We start from the raw sequence: 15,907 nt of genomic DNA, 5'->3' as shown, positions 1-15,907 counted from the left end.
GAGCAGGTTGCCCAGAGAGCTTGTGGATGCCCCATTCCTGGACGTGTTCAAGAACAGGCTGGATGGGGCTTTGGCAACCTGATCTAGTGGGTGGCACCTCTGCCTAGGGCAGGGGGGTTGGAACTGGATGATCTCTAAGGTCCCTTCCAACCAGAGCCTATGATTCTCTTAGCCTATGAGCCTATGATAAGGTCCCTTCCAACCTTATGATTCTATGATTCTTTCCCTCTACTCTGGTCTGGTGAGACCCCACCTGGAGTACTGTGTCCAGCTCTCGGGCTCTCAGCACAAGAAGGACATGGGCATATTAGAATAAGTCCAGATGAGGGCCACAAAGATGATCAAATTGCTGGAGCATCTCTTCTATGAAGACAGGCTGAGGGAGCTGGGGTTGTTCAGCATGGAGAAGAAAAGGCTCTGGGGAGACCTTATAGCAGCCTTCCAGTACCTAAAGCGGGCCTACAGGAAAGCTGGGGAGGGACTCTTTGTCAGGGGGTGCAGTGATAGGACAAGGGGTTTAAACTAAAATAGGGTAGGTTTAGATTAGACATTAGGAAGAAATTCTTTACTCTGAGGGTTCTGAGGCATTGAAACTGGTTGCCCAGAGAAGCTGTGGATGCCCCATCCCTGGAAGTTCTTAAGGCTGGGTTGGATGGGGCTTTGGGCAACCTGATCTAGCAGACGGTGTCCCTGACCATAGTGGGGGGGGGTGTTGAAATTAGATTATCTTTAAGGTGCCCTCCACCTCAAACCATTCTATGATTCTATGATTCTGTGATATTAACTTGAGAGGCATAAACAATGATAAGGCAAACTTGTCTCTTGTTATTCTTGGGATCTGAAGTGAAATGTGATGGTCTTAAGATGGTGAGAAAAATAAAAATTCTGAATTTTTATGGAAAAAAAAAAAAGCATGAGAAAGAACGATTTGTTGGTCTCACAAGTTTCTGGGCTTTTCTTCTTCCCCAAAGCACACACATTTGGTTCAAGTTGAATTGAAATCATAATGTTTTGGTGTTGTCAAAGAACACATTATATGAAGAACAGCACAGAAAGTCTGTAACTCAAATCTCAGATTCACCTGATACAGGTAAATTTGGATAAAGCAGATTTAAGTTAGATAAATGATGTACTTTTAAAAATACTGACATCAAAAAGTCAGTGTGGTTAAAGTGAATCATGTGATACTACTCATTCATAATTTTCATTGCAGTTAATAAAAGTAAGAATGTTTAGAAATTAGAGAAAAAACAAACTTGCAGGTTCATTTCTGCTTACAGTTAAAGTGGCTCTTTCAAGGGGTCTTGAAGACTGATTTTATATTCATAATACTGCTGGTTGATGTTATTATGGGTAAGAATTAGATAAAAATTTTGTTTATTTACTGTTTCCAATTTATCCCGTAAGTTCTCAGTTGACTAAAATTTCAATTAAATTCTCCCTAATTATCTCCAGTGTCAGGAACACTTGAATGGCCATGAATGGCCATCAGTGACAATGCTGATTTTGATGCCCAGCATCATATCAGAGGCTCAAGAAAAGAAAACGGTATGGAATCTAGTCCTCTCTCCTGGAAATCTCTTTTTCTCACTTAGTGAACATCTTTTCTCCTGAAAATCTGCCTAATCTGTCTAACTTCTGCAGCTAACGAGGGTGAGGTTTATCAAGCTTAGGATGTTACTATATAATGAGGATTAATTTCTGAAACTTACCATCAGTGCAGTGGAAGAAAATGATTAAACAAAAAAGTACACTATCATGTGACAAAATTGGTATGTTTGGAAACATTAATCAAGAAATACCCCTACTTCAACAATTTTTATATTAAATTCTTTAAAGAAATAAAATAATATATTTTGCTATGGTATCTTTTTTTAGAATCATAGAATGGATTGGGTTGGAAGGGACCTTAGGGATTATCTAACTCCAACCCCTCTGCCAGAGCCAGGGATGCCACCCACTAGACCATGTTGGCCAAGGCCCCATCTACCTTGTACATTGAACCTACCACAACTTCTCTTGGCAACCTGTTCCAGTGCCTCACTGCCCTTACAGTGAAGAATTTCCTTCTAATGTCTAGTCTAAATCTACCCCCTTTTAGTTTAAGACCATTCCCCTTGTCCTATCATTATCTACCTGAGTAAAGAGACCTACTCCATCCTTTTTGGAAAACCCCTTTAAGTATCGAAAGGTCACAATGAGGTCTCCCTGGAGCCTTCTCTTCTCCAGGCTGAACAGCCCCAGCTCTCTCAGCCTTTCTTCATAGGAGAGGTGCTCCAGCCCTCTGAGCATCTTTGTGGCCCTCCTCTGGACTCATGCTTATAAGTCCACTTCCTTCTGGTGCTGGGAGCACCGAACCTAGACGCAGTACTCCAGGTGGGGCCTCATAAGGGCAGAGCAGAGGGGGACAATCACCTCCCTCCCCTGCTGCCCACCCCTCGGTTGATGCAGCCCAGGATGCAGTTGGCCTGCTGGGCTGCGAGCTCCCACTGCTGGCTTATGTCAAGCCTTTTGTCCACCAGAATCCCCAAGTCCTTCTCTGCAGGGCTGCTCTCAAGGAGTTCTTCTCTCAGTCTGTGCTCATGTCCGGGATTGCCCCAGCCCAGGGGCAGCACCCTGCACTTGGACTTGTTGAACCTCATTAGGTTCATGTGGGCCCACTTCTCCAGCCTGTCCAGGTCCCTTCCCTTGTGGACCTGTCAGCCTTCCCTTGTGGACTGATGCAGTTACTCCATCATAGAAGGCCACCAGATCAGTCAGGCACGATTTGTCCTTGGTGAAGTCATGCTGGCTGTTCTGGATCACCTCCTTGCCCTGCATGTGCCTTAACATTGCCTCCAAGAGGATCTTTTCCATGATCTTGCCTGGTACAGAGGTGAGGCTCACCTGTCCGTAGTTTCCAGGGTCTTCCTTTTACCATTTTTAAAAATAGGAGTGATGTTTCCCTTTTTCCCATCACCGGGGACTTTACCTGACTGCCATGATTTTTCAGATATGATGGAGAGTGGCTTGGTGACTACATCAGCCAATTCCCTCAGGACCCTGGGATGCACATCATCAGGGCCCACAGACTTTTAGTTGTTAAATTGCATCAGGAGGTCCCAAACTTGCTCTTCACTTAAAGTGGGAGGGACTCCGTTCCTCCAGCCCCCACCTACAGGTTCAAGAGATGTGGGAAGCTTGACCACCAGTGAAGTCTGAGGCAAAGAAGTTAAGCACCTCTGCCTTCTCCTCATCTGTCATTACCTTTTCTCCATCTCCCTTTGTCAGAGGCTATACACTCTCCTTAGTCTTTCTTTTGCGGCCAATGTACCTGTAGAACCCCTTCTTGTTATTCTTTGCATCCCTTGCCAAGTTTAGTTCTGTCTCCTGATCCAGGAAAGCCAAATGTTTCCCTGCGCATCCAGACAGCATTTCTGTACTCTTCCCAGGGCACATGGCCCTGTTTCCACTGTCCGTGCATTTCCTTCTTGTGCCTAAGTTTGACCAGCATGCCGGTCAACCATGCCGGTTTCCTATCTTCCCTGCTTGCTTTATTACATATGAGAACAGAGAACTCTTGCACTCCAAGGAAAACATCCTTAAAGAGTTGCCAGCTCTGTTCAGATCCTCTGACCCTAAGGACCATGTCCCATGGGATCTCCTCCACTAATTCTTTGAACAGACGGGAAGTTGGCTCTTCTGAAGTTCAGGGTCCTGACTTTGCTCTTAGCCAGGCCCGTATCCCTCGAGATCATAAACTCAACCACGGAGTGGTCACTACAACCCAGGCTTCCTCCAGTCTTCTTTAATGAGTTCTTTTGCATTAGTGAGTACCAGATCCAGTAACGCCTCTCCTCTGGTTGGTATGTCTAATACCTGGATGAGGAATTTGTCATCAGTGGACTCCAGAAGTCTCTTGGATTGCTTACTGCCTGCTACGTGGCTTTCCCAGAAAGCATCTGGATGGTTAAAATCCCCCAGGAGGATGAGAGCCTGTGAGTACAATGCTTCCGGTAGTTGGAGCAAGAAGGCCTCATCAACAGGATCCTCTTGATCATGCTGCCTGTAGTGGACTGCAAGCACAAGATGGCCTTTGTTGGTCTGGTCCTTAATTTTTACCCATAGGCTCTCAACCTGCTCTTGGCTGTTTCTTAGAGGGAACTTTTCACAATCTATCCATTCCTTAAGATAGATGGCAACGCCCCCACCCTTCCTCTCTTGCCTGTCTCTCCTCTAAAGCTTGTAGCCTTCTATTCCTGTGTTCCAGCTGTGTGATATGTCCCACCACATTTCCTTGATAGCAATTAGATCATAGTTTTCTAAGTGCACCGTGGCTTCCAACTCCTCCTGCTTGTTTCCCATTCTATATGCATTAGTATACAAGTATATACAAAAAATGGCAACATAATTTGTTTTGAAACTTAGTAAGATAAAACAAAGTCTTCTGTGAGCACGTGAAACACTAAAAGCTGGGGCACTGTAGACTTCTAGCCTGTGTTCCCCAAAGCCTGTCACTCTCAAATCCCCACCTGAGTCTCAGCTGTTCGCTTAGTTACCAGTCTGCATGAACACTGAAGAAATTTCATACTTTTGAGATTTCTAATTCTATATTAAGGCGGAGGCTTGGCTGAAATTAACCGGGTATTCACAAAAAGGAAAGAGGAAATACTGATTGAAAGTCTGACTACATTTTTTTTTTTAAATTTGTTAATAAAATAAGAGAACAAAATCATAGTGGTAATGTAACCAATACAACACAGCCAAAGACAGTGTTTGGACTATTTCAGACTGAACTATTAATGGGGACAAGATTTAACAGATCCAATATAAAATCAAACATTGTGAATTACAGGCTGTTGATAGGCCCTTAGAAACATAAATTAATTAAAACGTACTCCCCATACATCATTTCACAAACACGCACAGAGAAAAAAAAAACACAGTACTAACAGACTAAACCCTGACTACAGCTGATGTACAATTTGCACTGATATTTATGAGAGCTTTGGCTTAATAAAAACAGTTTAAATTATGCAGTCTAGTGAGTCTCACAGTAAAGCTTAGAGACTAAAAGTCATTCTCTTTATTCAAATTACCATAAAACAGTGGCAACTGCATTTGAATAAGGGTAACAAAGCTGTTAAGATATGTCATGATGAACATAAGATCCTGGTTCTAAGAAGAACAAGAGGTTGTATGTATTTAATTTTTTAAAATATTGTGAGATTGCCTTTAGTTCTTGTAAAAACTGATAAATATGAATGTGAAGATGAATAAAATATAAGGTCATCAGCAGCTCACCCTGTTTTATGAACTTTGATCATGTAATAGGGTTTGCATTTGTTTCTCAGATATGAATGGAGATGGAATTCAAGATAAGATATTAATCATAATTAAACTGACTATGACAGGTCTATGGTGACAAATTCTTAACGACCACAAAGAATGCTTATCCATAATGAGCTGCTTCATTCATTAATTTCCTCATTAAGAGGGCCTCCCCTTAATAAGTCCAGTAAAAAGTTGATATAATATTGTATTTGTATTCTCTTTTTTATCAATTTCTACTTTAGTGGTATATTATTCAGAAAATGAAATAAATCATTTAAAACATATAATTGCTTGTATATATTCATATAGTAATTCCCTAAGCGATGCTGTGTTTATAAGTTGTCAGTGTGCATATTAATTTGTCATACCCACCAACCTCATGTTCATTTATTTACTACTAGCCATTGAGAAGTAGATTAAAAAGCACATGCTGCCCCTTCTTTGAAAGTTTTATTAAGGCCAAGTAGGCCAAACAGTATATTCCAATTGAAACCTGCTGTTTGCCAGGACTCGAAAATTACTAATTACAGTTCTAAGTGACTTAATATGTTTGTATGCATGATTATTTATGAATACACGTTAAGTGCTGCATAAAATAACACTTTCTCATTTCAATATTAAGACCTATTAATTGTTCAGTATGTACAGGTTCATATGAACTTGTTGAATATCATTAATTCATTGAAATGTGTGTCATATTAGTAAAAACTGGTGATGGCCATGTGCAGAATAAACAAAAAAATGGACTAAAAATGTGTCATCTTTTTCCCTCTTCTTCCCTCCTTCTCACCATCAAACTAGACCCTCATGAATACCTGTATTACTACTACCCAGAGAAGTTACTGACTAAGCTTTTACTTCACAAAACAACAGAAACATGCACACAAGCAGCACATCAGTAAGGACAAAAATCATGTTGTTCCTACCTTTGCCAGACACTGTTCAGAATGACAGATTCACAGAACATCTGAGGAAGAAACGACCTCCTGAGATCACCTGGTCCAGGCTTCTGCTCAAACAAGGTCAGCTACTGCAAGTTGCCCTGGACCATGTCCACTCAGGATTTGGTTGTCTCTAACCAAAGACAGAGGCTCCTCATCCTCTCTGAGCAACCTTTGCTGATTTTTGGCCACCCCACAGGAGAAAAGTGTTTCCTTGTGTTCAGATGGAATTTCATGGTTTTTAATTTTTGCCACTTCCTCTTTAGCTGTCAGTGGGCACCACTAAGAGTCTGGCTCCCTCTTTCCCATTCTTTCCCATCAGGTATTTACACACGCCCTGAGCCTTCTCTTCTCCAGGCTGAACAGTCCCAGTTCTGAAAGAAGTCCTTTCATCACAGGAGAGATGCTTCATTCCCTTCATCATTTTTGTGGCCTTCTGCTGGACTCATTCCAGTATATCCTAATCTCTCCTGTACTGGGGAGCCCAGTACTAGACACAGAACTGCAGATGTGTTGTGGTGGTTTTACACAGCTGGGCATCTGAGCTCCACCACAACTGCTTGCTCCCTCCCGCTCCTCAAAGGGAAAGGGGGAGAAAATACAATGAAAAGGGCTCAGTGGTTGACACAAGGACAGGGAGATCACTCAACAATTATCGTCACGGGCAAAACAGACTCAGCATAGGGAGATTACTACAATTGATTGCCTATTACTAACAAGCTAGAGAAGTGAGAAACAAAGGAAAGAAGCCAAAAAAACCTTCCCCCCATCCGTCCTCTTCCACCTTCTCCTCCTAAACAGTGCAGGGGAATGGGGAACGGGGGCTGCGGTCAGTCCCTAACACTTCATCTCCGCCGCTCCTTCACGGTCCCTCTCTGCCCCTGCTCCCCGTGGGGTCCCTCCCACGGGATGCCGTCCTTCCCAAACTGAGCCTGCGGGGGCTGCCCACAGGCAGCAGCTCTTCAAGCACTGCTCCCACACGGCTCCGTACCACGGGCCATCCCCCAGGAGCAAACTGCTCCAGCACGGGTCCCCCACGGGTGGGCGGCAGCTCCCCCCAGACCCCTGCTCCTGCGTGGGCTCCTCTCCACGGGCTGCAGCTCCGGCCCGGGGCCTGCTCCTGCGGGGGCTCTCCATGGGCCGCAGCCTCCTCCAGGCCACCTCCACCTGCTCCAGCGGGGGCTCCTCCACGGGCTGCAGCGTGGAGATCTGCTCCGTGTGGGACCCATGGGCTGCAGGGGGACAGCCTGCTCCACCAGGCCGCAGGGGAACTTCTGACCTTGGTGTCTGCTTGGCTGTTTTTCTCGCATTTTCTCACTCCTCTCTCCCAGTTGTTCTTGGGCAGCACTTTCTCCCTTTCTCACAATGACGCATCCAGCGCCGTTCACTGGCTTGGCTCTGGCCAGCAGCGGGTCCTTTTTGGAGCTGGCTGGAACTGGCTCCGATCTGATGTGGCAGCTGCTGGGCTCTGCTCATGGCGGACGCCCCTGCAGCCCCCTACAAACCTTGCCACATAAACCCAACGTAAGAGCTCACAAACTTTGCCAGACATACAATGATTTCTTCATATTTGACTGGTTAAAAAAAAAAAAAAAGTAAGGCGCATGTCAAATATCATCATGCAGAATCGTAGTATTTCTTTCCCACTAAAAATGTGCAGCAAAATAAATTATTTTCTTCAAATATAGTCATAATGTTTCAGCAAGTTTAAATTTGTTAGTATTCCAGGTTGGCTGACAACTCCAGAATGCTCCCAACTCTAGAAGAGATCAATTTTGACATCCTATGAAAATGTGGCCCATAAAGGTGGTGTCAGAGTATACTTAGAGCTATCTTGCTGGATCTGTGTGGTGGGTGAATGCTTCGTTTCATTCTGTGACGCAGTTTAGATTCTCTAAATTTTCACCTATCCAAACTGCAAGTTGAATTGTTGTCTTTTCCGACTAATAGAATCTGTTACGTACTGTTGAACCTACTAATGTGTTCCTATGCAGAACAGTGGTTGATTAAGCTTTTGTTGAAAAAAAAGCAACTCAAAAGTAGTAACCAAAATTATTGTTTGATTTTATTTTGCTGAAAGGAGTTAGACAACAATCTCTCTTGAATTGGAGAGAATTTTATTTTTTTTAAATAAGATTGTATTTCAGAATTCTTCATCCTTCCTTTCTTCACATAAACTTACTGACATCAATTTCAAAACTATTGTTCTCGTAACTATTTGACGATTTCCCATTGTGTGGGTTATCTTTTTGTTGTTGTTGTTGTTTGTTTTAAGGAGCTTTGAATTTACACAGCTGATGCAGTTCTCACATTCCTTTCAGGCTTATTGTCATCATACCTCTCTCTGTTCAATATTATCAACACCGGCCCACTTATCACAATCCCATTTGAATCAAAGGCAACTTGCTTCTTGTTGGTGAAAGCTTTCAAGCTTCCCCCTTGGGAACATGGGTCTTCCTCGCTGGGCAGCCCCAGAGACCCCTGTGATGTCGCCAAGCAGCGACTGTGACTGCCCGTGACCTCAGTGCTTTTCAGCAGCTGTAGGCTCTGTCCCCGTGCCTTTTGTCCAGGAGCTCCTGCGGGTGCACACGCGAGGCGTGACAGCTCCTGCAGGACCGTGGCTTGTGCTTCGAGCTGTGGCTTTTGGAGAGCAGCGGCTCTGGGCGCAGAGCAAAGGCAGCCTCTTGCAGCGCTCCCCTCCACGCTGACAGCTGCAGGGTGCTGCGTGTGGGTCCCACACGGCGGCTGTCCCAGGAGGGGGCCAAGGTCTTTGGCAGCGCTGAAGATTCCTGGAGAGTTTCTCCACCGTCCCTGAGCGCCTCTGTCAGGTACCTCAGTTCACCCCAGTCATACAGGGCCTCAGGGAGAGAGCACGTGGAGATCAGGGGTCGTGGACACCCCGGCTCTTCCCCAGAGCCCCAGAGCTGACGGGGGAAGGCAGGGCTGGAGGGTAGCCCCTGAGGCTGGCTGTCCCACAGGACTGCTGCTGCTTCTCAAGCCACAGGGAGCCCCTTTGGGAGGCCCTTTCCTACCCTCTCCCTCAGCTGAGGCTCCCTTTCTTTTTCCCCTCCTAGCACCAGACAAGGTCAGGCACGTGGCAAAGATGTCGGGGCAGGACATGGCAGCGGGTGCCCAGAAAGCTATGGAGGAGTGCGCCTTAGGCGTGACTGCCGGCGCCAGCCAGCAGCAGCAGGCCAGGCCGTTGGAGGCAGCAGAAGACCTCCTGTGTCCCATCTGTATGAATGACATCGAGAACGCAGCCTACGTGGCCTTCTGCTTGCACCGCTTCTGCTTGGAGTGCATCCAGCAGTGGGCCGAGAGGAAAGCCACGTGCCCCATCTGCAGGCGGCCCTTCCACCGGCTCCTGCACTCGGTGCGAGCGGACGATGACTTCCAGGAATACGTCGTCGTCTCTTCCACCCGTTGCCGCAGGGACGTGGCCAGAGAGAGGGACCGGAGCAGGTCCCCGCACCGGCAGTCCAGCCCACACAACTCGGCCGCTGACCACAGCCCTTCAGCACCCGGAAGGAGGCCTGTGGGACGTGACCCAGCATCCGGAGAAGATGCCATTCGGGGGCCCTCCAACACCACCTCCCAGCAGGCTCCCACATCCGGCACTTCTGGGGAGCCAACCCGGCTGAGTACAGGGCAGCACCCGGCCGGCCCTACGGCCGCACCTCGCGCCAGCTTCAGAACAGTGCTGCGGCGAGCTCTGGGGCTTGACTTCTGTTACCTCCAATAAACATCTGGGTGACATTCAGGGGAGTGTTTTTTAAACTAACAGAACAACCCACACTAGGGAATGGTTTCCGCCACTGACTCAGCAGGGGAGGAAATTTCCGGGTCTGACTGCTGACTTGGTGTAGCATAAATGCCACAACAGAGCATGTCTCCATGCTGCTCTCCCAGACTCCTCCTTCCCAGCACCGGCCCAGTGGTGCACAAGCCCTCTGACCCCACGGGTTGGTGGCAGATCCTCAAGACCTGCACACAGCTCAGCTGCCATAAACACGGCCATGCTGACAGCCCCATCCCTGGGGATGGCTCTTCTCTTTAGGGGAATCACTGTCTGTTTTGGAAAAGCCATTGCAGGGGAGTGAGGCCCTTTGTTGACCTACACGCCTCTGCTCGGTCTCTGTGGGCAGAGGAAAGCTCTGGACCCCCAGCCTTCTGGGAGTCCTGCAGAAATCCAGCAGCAGACTGCCCTTCAAGCAAAACACAGTTTTTCCACAAGTGGAAGCAGCAGGTGAATCTGTGGGTTGCTCCTGCACAGCCTGCTCCAGGTGACCCTGCTTGAGTAGTAAGGAGGTGGCTCTTCTGCCCACCCTCAGTGGAAAGGTGCTAGCGTAAGGGCCCAGAGCGGCCCCTGTGGCTGAGCTATGACCTCCACGTTGACAAGGCGGAACCAGGCTCTTCACAGCAGTGCACTGCGATCTGAAAAGTGTGTGCCCACCTACACTGAAAGAAGCCAAGTTCACACTGGAGAGAAAGGGAAACCTTTCTGTTCGTGGGGAATCTCCAGAAGGGAGCAGGTTGCCCTGAGAGGCTGCGCCACCTGCATCCTTTCAGCTTCTCAAGACCTGGCTGCAGGAATCGCCAGGGCCATGTGGTCTGACGTCCTTGCTGGGGCTGCTTTCAGCAGCAGGTTTTCCTGGGGACCTCCAGGGCTCCTTTCCAACCTCAGCTTTCCAAAATGTTCATTCCCATATGTTATAGCCTCTATTACTCTGGAGGATTTTGTGTCTTCAAAGACTTTGTGGGTTCTCCTCACAGTGTCTGAAGGCCTCAACTCTCAAGGAGTTCTTCTCTCAGTCTGTGCTCATGTCCGGGATTGCCCCAGCCCAGGGGCAGCACCCTGCACTTGGACTTGTTGAACCTCATTAGGTTCATGAGGGCCCACTTCTCCAGCCTGTCCGGGTCCCTTTGAAAGACATCTCTTCCTTCTTTGGTATCAACTGCACCACTCAGCTCGCTGTCATCTGCACACCTGCTGAGGGTGCTCTCAATCCCATCGTCTACATCGTTGATGAAGATACCGAAAAGCACCGGTCCCAAGACAGACCCCTGAGGTACACCGCTCTTCACTGGTCTCCACCTGGGCATAGGGCCATTGTCCACCATAAAAGGCCGCCAAATTGGTCAGGCATGATTTGCCCCTGTTGAGGCCATGCTGGGTGTTCTGGATCACCTCCTTGATAGGACAAGGTTAGATAGATTAGCGGGCAGTGAGCTGGTAAGGGTTGTGCAAAATAACAATTTTCCCCAGGGGACAGTACTGCTCAACATGTCATTAATGACCTGGACCATGTGCATCCTTCAGCACATTGGCAGATGATACAAAAATGGGAGGAGTGGCTGGCAGACCAGAAGGCCATGCTCTCGTCCAGAGAAACCTTGACAGGCTGGAGCAACAGGCTAACAAGAGATTTATGGTGGTCAATGGCCCTATGCCCAGGTGGAGACCAGTGACGAGCGGTGTACCTCAGGGGTCTGTCTTGGGACTGGTGCTTTTCGGTATCTTCATCAACGATGTAGACGATGGGATCGAGTGCTCCAAGATGACCCAGCCCAACCTCTGACCTAACACTAACAAGTCCTCCACTAAACCGTTTCACTAAGCGCAACGGTTCTCCTTCTCCCCCGGCCTTGCCATTATTCCCCCTGGCACAGCTCCAACAGGCCTTATTTCTGCCCCGTCCCCCTTCTTACCTAGTTTAAAGCCCTCTCAATGAGCCCTGCCAGCTCCTGGGCTAGGATCCGTTTTCCCCTTAGAGATAGGGACCCGTCTGCGGCCATCAGGCCAGGTGCCCAGTAAAGCGCCCCATGGTCAAAAAAAACAAAATTTCTCTGTTGGCACCAGCCTCTGAGCCACGTGTTAATCAGGTGGGCTTTCCGTGTCCACTCTGTACCCCTCCCTGCTACTGTAGGGGTGGACGAAAACACCACCTGTACTCCCGCTCCATCCACTAACCGTCCCAGTCCCCTAAAGTCCCTTTTGATAGCCTTCAGGCTTCTCTCTTCAATATTATCACTGCCAGCCTGGACTATCAAAAGCGGATAGTAGTCAGAGGGGCAAACCAGGTTGGGAAGCTTTCTGGCCACATCCCTGACCCCGGCCCCAGGGAGGCAGCAGACTTCCCTATGGGTAGGGTCAAGCCGACAAATAGGGCCCTCTGTCCCCCGGAGAAGGGAGTCGCCTACAACAATTACCCTTCTATCTTTCTTGGTGGAGGCAGTCTTGAGGCGTGGAGTCGACCTCCTCACCCTAGGTATCCTCCTGGGTAGACTTTCTACCTCATCTTCACCCAACGGTCTCTCAAGCTCTAGGGCCTCAAACCTGTTTGTGTACGCGCACCTGGGAAGGTGGGGGCAGTAGGGGGGGGGCGTCACCTGCGAGGTCGAGCAGGGACCTGTCTCCATTCCTCCTCAACGCCTAGGTCCCCTCCCTCTGCCCGACCGGGCAGGGGGTCCACCCCCATTTGGGGTGTCTCACCCCGGTACCTCTCCTTCACGCCCTGCAGGGAGTCGCTCCACCAGTCTATCTCCCGCTCACACTCCCTGATAGCCCTCAACCTCTCCACCTCCTCCCTGAGCTCTGACACCAGGCGGACCAGGTCGTCCACCTGCTCGCACCTCACGCACACAGTCCCTCTGCCTCCCTCAGATGGCAGCAACAGGCTCGGACACTCCCTGCATCCAGAGACCTGAACTGCCGCATTGTTGAGCGGGCAGTCAGTCTGGGTGGTTACAGACTCTCTAGAGAGAGCAGTCTGCCTGGTGTAGACCACTGCAGCCCAGCTAGCGGTCAACAGCCGTTAGAGCAGTTGTTCGTATGGGCGGGGGGGACACCTTCTGCCCTCTCTGCCCGCCCTGCCTGCGCAAACTGCCGCGCCGCTCCTTTTTGACGCGCCGCGCCCTGTTTACCCGCCCTGGCCGCCCCGCTCCCGGTCGCCCGCGCTCCCTAGGGGCTGCTTTTGAACGGCCGGGGAGGGGGCGCTGCTGGCTCCGCCTACGCCTCGTCAGCCTCCCTCGCGAGGGCGGCCGGGTCCTGGCGGCTCCCTCGAGCGGCCTCGATGTCGGAAAAAAAGCCCTGCCTGTCCCGATCCCCCGCTCCGCTGCAGAACGCGTGTGCCCCGGAGCCGATCGCCTCGACAAGAGCTGCCCTTCCCGAACTGAGCCTGCGGGGACTGCCCACAGGCAGCAGCTCTTCAAGCACTGCTCCCACACGGCTCCGTACCACGGGGTCCATCCATCCCCCAGGAGCAAACTGCTCCAGCACGGGTCCCCCACGGGTGGGCGGCAGCTCCCCCCAGACCCCTGCTCCTGCGTGGGCTCCTCTCCACGGGCTGCACCTCAGGGGTCTGTCTTGGGACTGGTGCGTTTTGATATCTTCATCAACAATATAGATGATGGGATTGAGTGCACCCTCAGCAGGTGTGCTGAGTGGTGCAGTTGATACCAAAGAAGGAAGAGATGCCTTTCAAAGGGACCTGGACAGGCTGGAGAATTGGGCCCACATGAACCTAATGAAGTTCAACAAGTCCAAGTGCAGGGTGCTGCCCCTGGGCTGGGGCAATCCCGGACATGAGCACAGACTGGGAGAAGAACTCCTTGAGAGCAGCCCTGCAGAGAAGGACTTGGGGATTCTGGTGGACAAAAGGCTTGACATAAGCCAGCAGTGGGAGCTCGCAGCCCAGCAGGCCAACCGCGTCCTGGGCTGCATCAACAGAGGGGTGGGCAGCAGGGGAGGGAGGTGATTGTCCCCCTCTGCTCCGCCCTTATGAGGCCCCACCTGGAGTACTGCGTCTAGGTTTGGTGCTCCCAGCACCACCAGAAGGAAGTGGACCTATAAGCATGAGTCCAGAGGAGGGCCACAAAGATGCTCAGAGGGCTGGAGCACATCTCCTATGAAGAAAGGCTGAGAGAGCTGGGGCTGTTCAGCCTGGAGAAGAGAAGGCTCCAGGGAGACCTCATTGTGACCTTTCGATACTTAAAGAGGTTTTCCAAAAAGGATGGAGTAGGTCTCTTTACTCAGGTAGATAATGATAGGACAAGGGGAATGGTCTTAAACTAAAAGGGGGTAGATTTAGACTAGACATCAGGAGGACATTTTTTCTGTAAGGGCAGTGAGGCACTGGAACAGGTTGCCAAGAGAAGTTGTGGATGCCCCATCCCTGGAGGTGTTCAAGGCCAGGCTGGATGCAGCCTTGGCCAGCCTGGTCTAGTGGGTGCCATCCCTGGCTCTGGCAGAGGGATTGAAGTTAGCTGGTCTCTGAGGTCCCTTCCAACCCAAGCCATTCTCTGATTAGTCGGTTTGTTTCTGAGGATGTTAAGAGACACGGTGTCAAATACCTTACTAAAGTCAGGCTAAGCAGAATGAACTGCTCTTACACCATCCACCAAGCTGATCACCCCACAGAATCATAGAGTCACAGAATATCCTGAGTTGGAAGGGACCCACAAGGATTATCGAGTCCAACTCCTGGCTCCATGCAGAATGACCCCAAAATCAAACCCTATCTATGTCTGAGCGCGTTGTCCAAACGCTTCTTGAATTCTGTCAAGTTTGCTGCTGTGACCACTTCCCTCGAGAGCCTGTTCCAGTGCCTGCCCACCCTCTTAGTAAAGAGCCTTTTCCAGATATCCCTCTTTCTTGCTGATGAACCGTTACCTAGCAAAAGGGGTTACTGAAATTACTTTCACCCAGAGTCCCACGGCTAGGAAGAAACTCCGCCTTGGACAGAAGATCTGAGGCAGGAAGCGACCTCCTGAGATCACCTGGTCCAGGCTTCTGCTCAAACAAGGTCAGCTAGTGCAAGTTGCCCTGGACCATGTCCACTCAGGATTTGGTTGTCTCTAACCAAAGACAGAGGCTCCTCATCCTCTCTGAGCAACCTTTGCTGATTTTTGGCCACCCCACAGGAGAAAAGTGTTTCCTTGTGTTCAGATGGAATTTCATGGTTTTTAATTTTTGCCACTTCCTCTTTAGCTGTCAGTGGGCACCACTAAGAGTCTGGCTCCCTCTTTCCCATTCTTTCCCATCAGGTATTTACACACGCCCTGAGCCTTCTCTTCTCCAGGCTGAACAGTCCCAGTTCTGAAAGAAGTCCTTTCCTCACAGGAGAGATGCTTCATTCCCTTCATCATTTTTGTGGCCTTCTGCTGGACTCATTCCAGTATATCCTAATCTCTCCTGTACTGGGGAGCCCAGTACTAGACACAGAACTGCAGATGTGTTGTGGTGGTTTTACACAGCTGGGCATCTGAGCTCCACCACAACTGCTTGCTCCCTCCCGCTCCTCAAAGGGAAAGGGGGAGAAAATACAATGAAAAGGGCTCAGTGGTTGACATAAGGACAGGGAGATCACTCAACAATTATCGTCACGGGCAAAACAGACTCAGCATAGGGAGATTACTACAATTGATTGCCTATTACTAACAAGCTAGAGAAGTGAGAAACAAAGGAAAGAAGCCAAAAAAACCTTCCCCCCATCCGTCCTCTTCCACCTTCTCCTCCTAAACAGTGCAGGGGAATGGGGAACGGGGGCTGCGGTCAGTCCCTAACACTTCATCTCCGCCGCTCCTTCACGGTCCCTCTCTGCCCCTGCTCCCCGTGGGGTCCCGCCCACGGGATGCCGTCCTTCCCGAACTGA

Source organism: Anser cygnoides, chromosome Z, assembly GCF_040182565.1.
Source record: "Anser cygnoides isolate HZ-2024a breed goose chromosome Z, Taihu_goose_T2T_genome, whole genome shotgun sequence".
Classification (NCBI taxonomy): Eukaryota; Metazoa; Chordata; class Aves; order Anseriformes; family Anatidae; genus Anser; species Anser cygnoides.
This window is presented reverse-complemented; position numbering follows the sequence as displayed.